This window comes from Eretmochelys imbricata, chromosome 7, assembly GCF_965152235.1.
Source record: "Eretmochelys imbricata isolate rEreImb1 chromosome 7, rEreImb1.hap1, whole genome shotgun sequence".
Lineage (NCBI taxonomy): Eukaryota > Metazoa > Chordata > Testudines > Cheloniidae > Eretmochelys > Eretmochelys imbricata.
In genome coordinates this window covers 89,866,305-89,875,378 of record NC_135578.1, presented here as the reverse complement: position 1 = coordinate 89,875,378, position 9,074 = coordinate 89,866,305, and the positions used below count along the sequence as shown (strand labels likewise).

At 40.0% G+C, this 9,074-nt stretch overlaps 1 pseudogene; it reads right to left on the bottom strand.

The window, feature by feature from the left end:
• Positions 1-7,317: 7,317 nt before the first annotated feature.
• Positions 7,318-7,566, bottom strand: LOC144268266 (small nuclear ribonucleoprotein F pseudogene; annotated as a pseudogene).
• Positions 7,567-9,074: the final 1,508 nt, after the last annotated feature.

Sequence of the window (9,074 nt, the reverse complement as noted above, 5' to 3'; positions counted from 1 at the left end):
CTCCTTTGAAAATGAGCTTAGCATGCACACTGGGTAGAAAAAGGCAAATTACAATTGTTAATATTGGGGAGTGAATTAAAGGAGCATGGGAGTGCAGGCCTACACTTCCAAAGTAGGCAGTGATTTCTGGAGGTCAGGCTTCAAACATTAGATCTGATTGCTCAGCAGTGCTGAGTCATTCATAGCTCTCATTGAGTGAGCTGGAACTGTAAGTGCTCAGCACTTCTGAAAATCTGATCCATTGCATTTCAAGTTTGGCACACACTATTAGTCTCTGCTTTGGGAATTTAAGCCTTGAATATGTCAAGAGTACATATTCCACTAAGAGAAATACCACCTCCTGTTTGGGAGTAATGAGGCTGGGAAATGAAAGTGAGACTTACAGACACAGACATTCCTTTAATGCTTTTTTATCTAGCAAATGAATCACCAGTGGTATGTGATGTCATTTTGAGCAATAGTGGGAAATACGTAGAAAACCCTTATATGTCTGTCAAGGCTTGTGTATTATATATTCTATTTAACTAATGAAGAAAAATCTTCTCAAAATAGCAATGTGAACATTTGAGATTTTTGTCTCATAGCCAATAGGGAATATTAATTGTAAACAAGATTGTACTTTTTTTCATCTTATTTTGTTGGCTAAGGGGTAGACTGTGACTTTAAGCTGCTGTTCAGATTGGGGGAGGAGGCCAGAAGAATGGAGGGGTGCTGCCCTGACAGTAGTTTCCAGAAGCCTTATGCCTCAGGTGGACACAATGGGCTCTTTCCTGAGCCTCACTCTGTTCCCTATTCAAGGCTCTTGTGGCATAAAGGGAGAAGACAGCATCTAGATCTCCTCTGTTAGGGATTCCTCTGGCATGGACATAGAGCCAGCATAGCCAATTCCTGTGCTACCACCCGCACAACTGTCCATGCTGGGGGTCTGTTGGGGGATAAGAGGGAGCATGGCCAGTGTGTGCAGTATGTCCTGGCAATTCCCAGATGGTAGCAGGACCATTGTAGGTGTCAGTGGACAGCCAGGGTAGAATAGAGCAGCTCTCGGTATAATTCTCACCATCTTAGAACTGGCCTAAGGTTCAGGGAGCTGCCGGTGCAGGTGAGTGTCTGAGAAGAAAACACTGATATAACCCAAGTGCATCCTATAGGCTCAAAATCCAGAGGGAAATAAAAATAACAAAAAAATAGCACACAAAAAAATGAAATAAAAAAATTGCAATAGAAATAAACTATCCCATGATTTTAAAACCATCTCATAACTTTTGGGGGGCCTCACTCATGACTTCTGACCCTTCAGGGGTTAGCAATATTGGAAATGAATTCTATATTTCTGAAAGTGTTATTACCATAATCTAGCTTCAGTTCATGTGAGACCTGTCCCTGCACTCGCAATCCTCTCTCTACTAGTCAACAGTCTTGCTGTGGTGGCTGTTGTAGCATGAAGGGAAAGGTGGCCAATCCACAAAGGGCTTTGAACATCAACAGAGAAGCCTTGAACTGAACTTTGTATTCAAAGGAAAGCCAGTACAGACTAGGTAGGGAAATGTCTTCATGTTCTTGGCAACCTGTGTTGCTAAGCAGCCTGGTTTTAAGGAGCAAGAATTATATATTATTAATTTATTTACTGTCTGTCTTTCCCATGAATTATACATTTGCACACTCAAAAGATGCCAAGACAAAAACAGGCATATTATTCCATTGTACAACCACAAAAGATAAAACTGAAATGTCCAATGGGGTTTAGAAGCAGTTCTCACATTTCAAAGTCCAAGAAGTGGCCAGAGCAGAGGATATCTGACCTAAAAGCATTTACATTGGGAGTGGATACCAAGATTAGTGGCACATCTAATTTGGACACAAGAATAGCAATGGTGAGTAGGGCTGACCAGAAAACAAAAATTCTGATTAACAAACATTTCTTTTTGGGGGGGCGGGTTTGAAATATTTCATTACAATGCAGGACAATATGAGATCTTTAGAAGCTTTATGAGGGGGGGAATCATCAGTGACTCTCACTCCAAAATAACACTTGCCTGGGATATGGGAGACCTAGGTTCAAGTCTCTGCTGCTCTGCCTGATTCAGAGCAGAAACTTGTGCACAGTGTGTGTGTGCTTGTCTCTTTCTCTTTCAGTCTCTTGTTACCACTGTTCTGCTTTGTATAACTAATTATTCATAGGGCTGGGGCGAGAGACTGACTCCAGGGCACTAAATTCCTGCTCCAAATCAGGCAGGGCCAGGACTAGGACTTGGGTTTTCTATTTCTCTGGTGAAGGCCCTGATCACTTGGCATTCCTGCTCTCATTTTATGTTTCTGTGAAATGTTTTGGTTTAGACAAAATGACCTTTTTTGATAAAGGGAAGTAGTTTAATTGATTTTTTTTTATCAGCTGTAGTTGAGTAATGGATATTAGTAATTGTCAGCACAACACTGTATACTATCTTGAAAAACACAGAATTGTTGGCAAAGGGAATAAAATAAATAAGATTTGAATAAACACACAAGATAAGGCAATGTTAATAAGAAATATTCAGCATATAATATTTTGTGCAATGAGTGGTTAATATAGTAAGCAATGTTCAAGCATTGCAATTACTTTTCCAATAACTAAGACTTTCTATATTCAGTTCCTAGTTCAGTGCTGAGGGCTGTGTTGTTTTTTAAAGTCTGTTATCTTTCATGAGCCTTCATACTGATGACCTAATACTGGATATGATCAGAGACTTATGATTTTTTAGCTCTCCAGAGCTATGTGACATTTGTTAGTGACACTGATGGATCATGAGACAACAGATTTTAAAGATGTCATTTGGATTACTATTTTACTTCCTCCCGCTCCCACTTACATTCTTGTACTATTTTAATGGTCACTGTCATGAAAATAGCCTGAAGTAGGAGGTAATGTTTTCTGCCACCTGAAACAGGGTAATGCCATCTGTTAAGCAGTATAAAGCATTAATTTGTAACTTTAGATGTCTCATGAAATATTTGCTTCTAAAATCCACGTCAAAACTGAATTGTGAAAAAAGAAGATATGGCTTAATAATGGAAGCTGGCTGCAACCTTTACTATAGAGAGTATGCCTCCATAATATAATTTTAAAAATGAGTTGTTCTGTATCTGATGGGAGTGAACTTCTAACTGATGTTCCAGAGTATGACAATAGAACCAAGTTCCTGAGAAACTAATTATATGCTAATTCTTTCTATTTACTCAGATAATTTCCCAATTTACCTGCTGGCCATCCTTTCCTCAATCATATATGTCTGGACGCTTTTATTTCTCATATCACTAAATTCTGGTTTAGAAAAGAATAATGATATATCCTATTACAAATAGCATTAAAACTTCAATATATGACTAAGCAATGAGTTAAAAGCAACATATTTATATAGAAATATCTTATGAAAATATGAAGGAAAAACTTAAGAACTCTTTATGTGAAAAAATGAAGCTTTTATAGATTTTAGAATTTTTTGTTGACACAAACTTCTAAAAATACTCATTTTATAACAGAGAAAAATATTGTATAATGTCAGTTCTTTCCTTCCAACTAAATATACAAAATTAAGTTGGATGGCTCATCACTTTCTTTGATCACAGTTCTTGGGAAACAAATGGAAATATTACCAAACAGCAAATGCAAGCTGTAGGGGGACAAAAATTAAACAGTAATAAGTCACTAGGACCACCAGCTAGTATTCAACCAAGAGTTGTGAAGGAACTCAAATATGAAACTGCAGAACTAACTGTGCTGTGTAATCTATCATTTTAAGTCCACTTCTGTATCAGATGACTGGAGGATAGCTAATATGATGATGATTTTTAAAGAAGGCTCATGAGGCGACTCTGGCAATTAAAGGCCTGTAAGTCTAACTTTAGTACCAGGCAAACTGATTGAAACTATATTAAAGAACAGAATTCTCAGACACATAGATGAATACAATTTGTTGGGGGAAGAGTCAATGTAGCTTTTGTAAAGGGAAATCATGCCTTACCAATCTATTAGAATTCTTTGAAGGGGGTCAACAAACATGTGGGTAAGGGTGAGACAGTCAATATAGCATACCTGGACTTTTAGAAAGTCTTAAGAAAAATAAGTAATCATGGGATAAGAGGGATCAGTAACTGACAGGAAAAGACGGGAGACAGGGTAAGAATAAATGGTCAGTTTTCAGAATGGGGAGACAAGTAGGTAGTGGTGTCCCTCAATAATCTGTACTCGGACCAGTGCTGTTCAACATATTCATAAATGATCTTGGAAAAAGAGGTAAACATTGAAGGGCAAAACTTGTAGACACTACTAAATTATGCAAAATAGTCAAGTCAAAAGCAGACTGCAAAGAGCTACAAAAGGATTTTACTAAGGCTGTCAAGGGATTAAAAAAAGTAATCGCAATCAATCACGCGATCAATCGCACTGTTAAACAATAATAATATACCATTTATTTAAATAGTTTGGAATATTTTCTACATTTTCAAATATATTGATTTCACTTACAACACAGAATACAAAGTGTACAGTGCTCACTTCATATTTTTTATTACAAATATTTGCACTGTAAAAAACAAAAGAAATAGTATTTTTAATTCACCTAATACAAGTACCGTAGTGCAATTTCTTTATCATGAAAGTTGAACCAACAAATGTAGAATTATGTACAAAAAATAACTGCATTCAAAAATAAAACAATGTAAAACTTTAGAGAGTATAAGTCCACTCAGTCCTACTTCTTGTTCAGCCAATTGCCCAGACAAACAAGTTTGTTTACATTTGTAGAAGATAATGCTGCCCACTTCTTGTTTACAATATCACCTGAAAGTGAGAATAGGCATTCACATGGCACTGTTGTAGCCGACATCGCAAGAAATGTATGTGCCAGATGTGCTAAAGATTCATATGTCCCTTCATGCTTCAACAACCATTCCAGGGGACATGCGTCCATGAGGATAACATGTTCTGCTCAATAACAACCCAAAGCAGTGCAGACCAACGCATGTTCATTTTCATCATCTGAGTCAGATGCCACCAGCAGAAGTTTGATTTTCTTTTTTGGTGGTTTTGGGTCTGTAGTTTCTGCATCGGATGTTGCTCTTTTAAGACGTCTGAAAGCATGCTGCACACCTCATCTTTCTCAGATTTTGGAAGGCACTTCAGATTCTTAAACCTTGGGTCGAGTGATGTAGCTATCTTTAGAAATCTCACATTGGTACCGTCTCTGAGTTTTATCAAATTTGCAGTGAAAGTTTTCTTAAAATGAACATGTGCTGTGTCATCATCTGAGACTACTATAATGTGAAATATATGGCAGAATGTGGGTAAAACAGAGTAGGAGACATACAATTCTCCCCCAAGGAGTTCAGCCACAAATGTAATTAATGCATTAATTTTTTAATGAGCATCATCAGCATGGAAGCATATCCTCTGGAATGGTGGCCGAAGCATGAAGGGGCATATGAATCTTTAGTGCATCTGGCACATAAATACCTTGCAATGCTGGCTACAAAAGTGGCATGCGATGCTTGTCCTTACTTTCAGGTGACCTGGTAAATAAGAAACAGGCAGCATTATCTCCTGTAAATGTATACAAATGTGTTTGTCTTAGCGATTGGCTGAACAAGAAGTAGGACTGAGTGGACTTGCAGGCTGTAAAGTTTTGCATTGTTTTGTTTTTGAGTGCAGTTATGTAACAAAAAAAAATCTACATTTGTAAGTTGCACTTCGACCATAAAGAGGTTGCACTACAGTACTTATATGAGGTGAACTGAAAAATACTATTTTTTTATTTGCCATTTTACAGTGCAAATATTTGTAATAAAAATAACAATACAAAGTGAGCACTGTCTACTTTGTATTCTGTGTTGTAGTTGAAATCAATATATTTCAAAATGTAGAAAAACATCTAAAAATATTTAATAAACTTCAATTGGTATTCTATTGTTTAACAGTGCAATTAAAACTGCAATTAATTGCGATTAACTCAATAAAATTAATCATGTGAGTTAGCTGCGATCAATCAACAGCCCTAGATTTTTACTAAACTGCATGGCTGGACAACAAAATGGCAGATGAAATTCAATTTTTGATAAATGCAAAGTAATGCACACTGGAAAACATAATCCCAAGTATACATACTAAATTAGCTGTTACCACTCAAGAAAGAGGTCTTGGAGTCAATAAAGCTAACCATGTTAGGAACAATTAGGAAATGGATAGATAGTGTAGAAAAGATCATAATTTCATTATATGAATCCATCGTATGCCCACACCTTGAAAACTGCATGCAATTCTGGTCACCCCATCTCAAAAAAAATGTATTAGAATTGGAAAAGGTTCAGAGAAAGATGACAACATTGAGTAAGGGCACGGAACAGCTTTCAAATGAGGAGGTTTAAAAGGACTGGGAATTTTCTGCTTGGAAAAGAGATATCTAAGAGGGGATATGATAGAGGTCTATAAAATCAAGAATGAGGTGGAGAAAGTGAATAAGGAAGTGTTCTTTACTCCTTCACATAACACAAGACGCAAAGGACACCCAATGAAATGAATAGGCAGTAGTTTCAAAACAAACAAAAGGAAGTACTACTTAACACAAGGCACAGTACACCTGCGGAACTCCTTGCCAGGGGATGTTGTGAAGGCCAAAACTATAATGGAGTTCAAAAGAACTAGATAGGTTCATGGAGAATAGGTTCATCAATGGCTGTTAGCCAAGATGATCAGGGATGCAACCACATGCTCTGGGTGTCCCTAGCCTCTGATTGCCAGAAGTTGGGAATGGACCACTTAATGATCACCTGTTCTCCTCGTTCCCTCTGAAGCATCTGGCATTGTCCGCGGTCAGAAGGCAGGATACTGTGATAGATGGACCATTGGTCTGACCCACTATGGCTATTCTTATGTAGTAGTAAGAGATGTTTTAATATTGGGCAAAATTTTCTGATGGCTGAAATTGAAGGCCACATAATTATGCTAATAAGGAATTTGACCGACAGAGGTCTTTCATTATTAAGTAATAAATGTAAGAACAGTGACATGGAGAAGGAGTCATTTTATTCTTCTGGGTCTGGAATTCGATGTATAATACTGCATTAATTCAACATACTGTAGTAGAGGTTTATGATATTTAGACTCTATGTTTATTATTTCCTGAAGTACCTTTCTGACAGGAGAGGAAGGCCATGTGATCCTAGAAGTATCACCAAATTGCATTGTTTCCTGTGTGGCGGGGTGAGGCCAGACAGCTTTAGGAGAGTGATTTTTTTAAATTTATTTTTTGTGAAAAACTGATCTTGATTTTCCAGAAATATACAAACTTATTCTCTTATTTCTCCATCTTCTTCTTCTACTCCTTTGATGTACAGGACATTGTTACATCTTATCAAAACTTCACCAATTCTTCCTGAAAATGCACCATCTATGTATTCTTCTGTGTTTGCAAGCTGCATGTTCATGTAGCAGTTGACAGACACCAGGTAGCCCTTGTACTCCATCCCCCACTTCAGCTTCACCATCACTGGCTTCCCCATCAGCCCATTCAGGAAGGGGTTCAGGGGGAAGCTCATGGTAATGCAGTCTGGCATAAGACAGCGGTAAAAACAAAAATTACTTGCCGGGCTGCACATGCACCCAGGCAGATATATTAGCCCCAGGTTAAGCAGGTTACTCCAGGTTAATTAGGACACCTGGGCCCAATCAAGGGCCTGCCAGAACCCGTTGAAAGTCTCCCCTCCAGTCAGATAGGTGTGCGCAATAGGAGCTGTGGGGAGCAGGCGTGCTACTGGAGAGCCAGACAGCACAGACACTGACAAACGCTGGAGACAGACCTCACAGGTACAGAGGTGAAGCGCAGGGGAAATCTTGCCCAATAGGGCATACAGCCCTTCCAGGCCCCAGAGGCTTGGGGAGAAGAGACCCCGCCAGAGGGCAGAGACTGAACTGGGTGCCTGGACTGCCGCCACTACACCCAGAGGAGTTACCAGAGACTAAGAGGCTCCCCTTCCCCTCCCCTGTCAGGGAGGCTGGGAGGAACCGCTGCCCAGACAATGTGAGGGCAATAAATCCAGGGGTGTGGGGAAATTCCCAGGGAGAGAGGAATCCCCCAGCGAGCCGCTAAGAGGAGGTGCAGAACCCGCTGTGGTGGAGAAGGAGCTCTGCCACACATGACTATTAATGTATAAGCAAGATCTGAATGAGCTCTCCCGTGCTGTCTAGTGATGAGCTGGGGCGGGAGTGTGGGGGGGGAAAGAATTCAGGAACAGACTGTAATTGCATAAACACACCTATTTTGCCTTGGTATTCAACAAGTGGAGCTGCTTTGCCAAAGTGTTCAATTTTGGCTGGTGCTTGGTTACAAACCAATTTAGTATTGAGTGCAGGGACAATGAAATGTTACCATGACTGTATGAGTAAAGGGCAGCAGAACTGTACTTAGCCTGCTTTGACTGTGGGGGTCACCTTAAACTGAATCTCAGTTACTAAGCAGGGGGAAAGGATGTCAAATTCCAGTGAAGGAGAGAGAGAGAGGGTGGGGACAGGTGTTCCTACCTGGTGGTGTGGGCTCTGCCTAAGTCTTAGGCACAATTTGACCCTCTTTTCTCCACTGTTGAAAGACCAAGCTGATTAAACTCAATAGAGAATCCTTGTTTTGCTCAGTGATCACTAGAGCTGAAATCACTGGTAACCGGGTGCTGAGCCTTAGACATGGGGTGCGACAATATTGCAGTGAAGGAGCCTGCACTAGGAGTGAGGTTCCCCACTACCTGCTGAAATCACTGAGAGCTGGGGTAAGTGGTGGAACCTCAGAACACAGCAGCCAGCAGTGGCAAAGAGCATCAGCAGAGGGGTGGTGGCAGTGGCCTGTGGTGGCAGAGTGAACAACGGCACTGTGGCAGAGTGAGTGGCAGCAGCAGCTGATAGTGAAGGCAAAATGAAGAGTAGTAACCGTGAGCCAGTTGCAGAGGCTACTCCAGCAGCTGAGGTGTTGCTCGATACCTTCCCCTCCTGCACTCCCCATTCACATGCACTCATGTGAGCACACCTCTGAACTCTGGGTCTTAGCTGACCAAGCGAC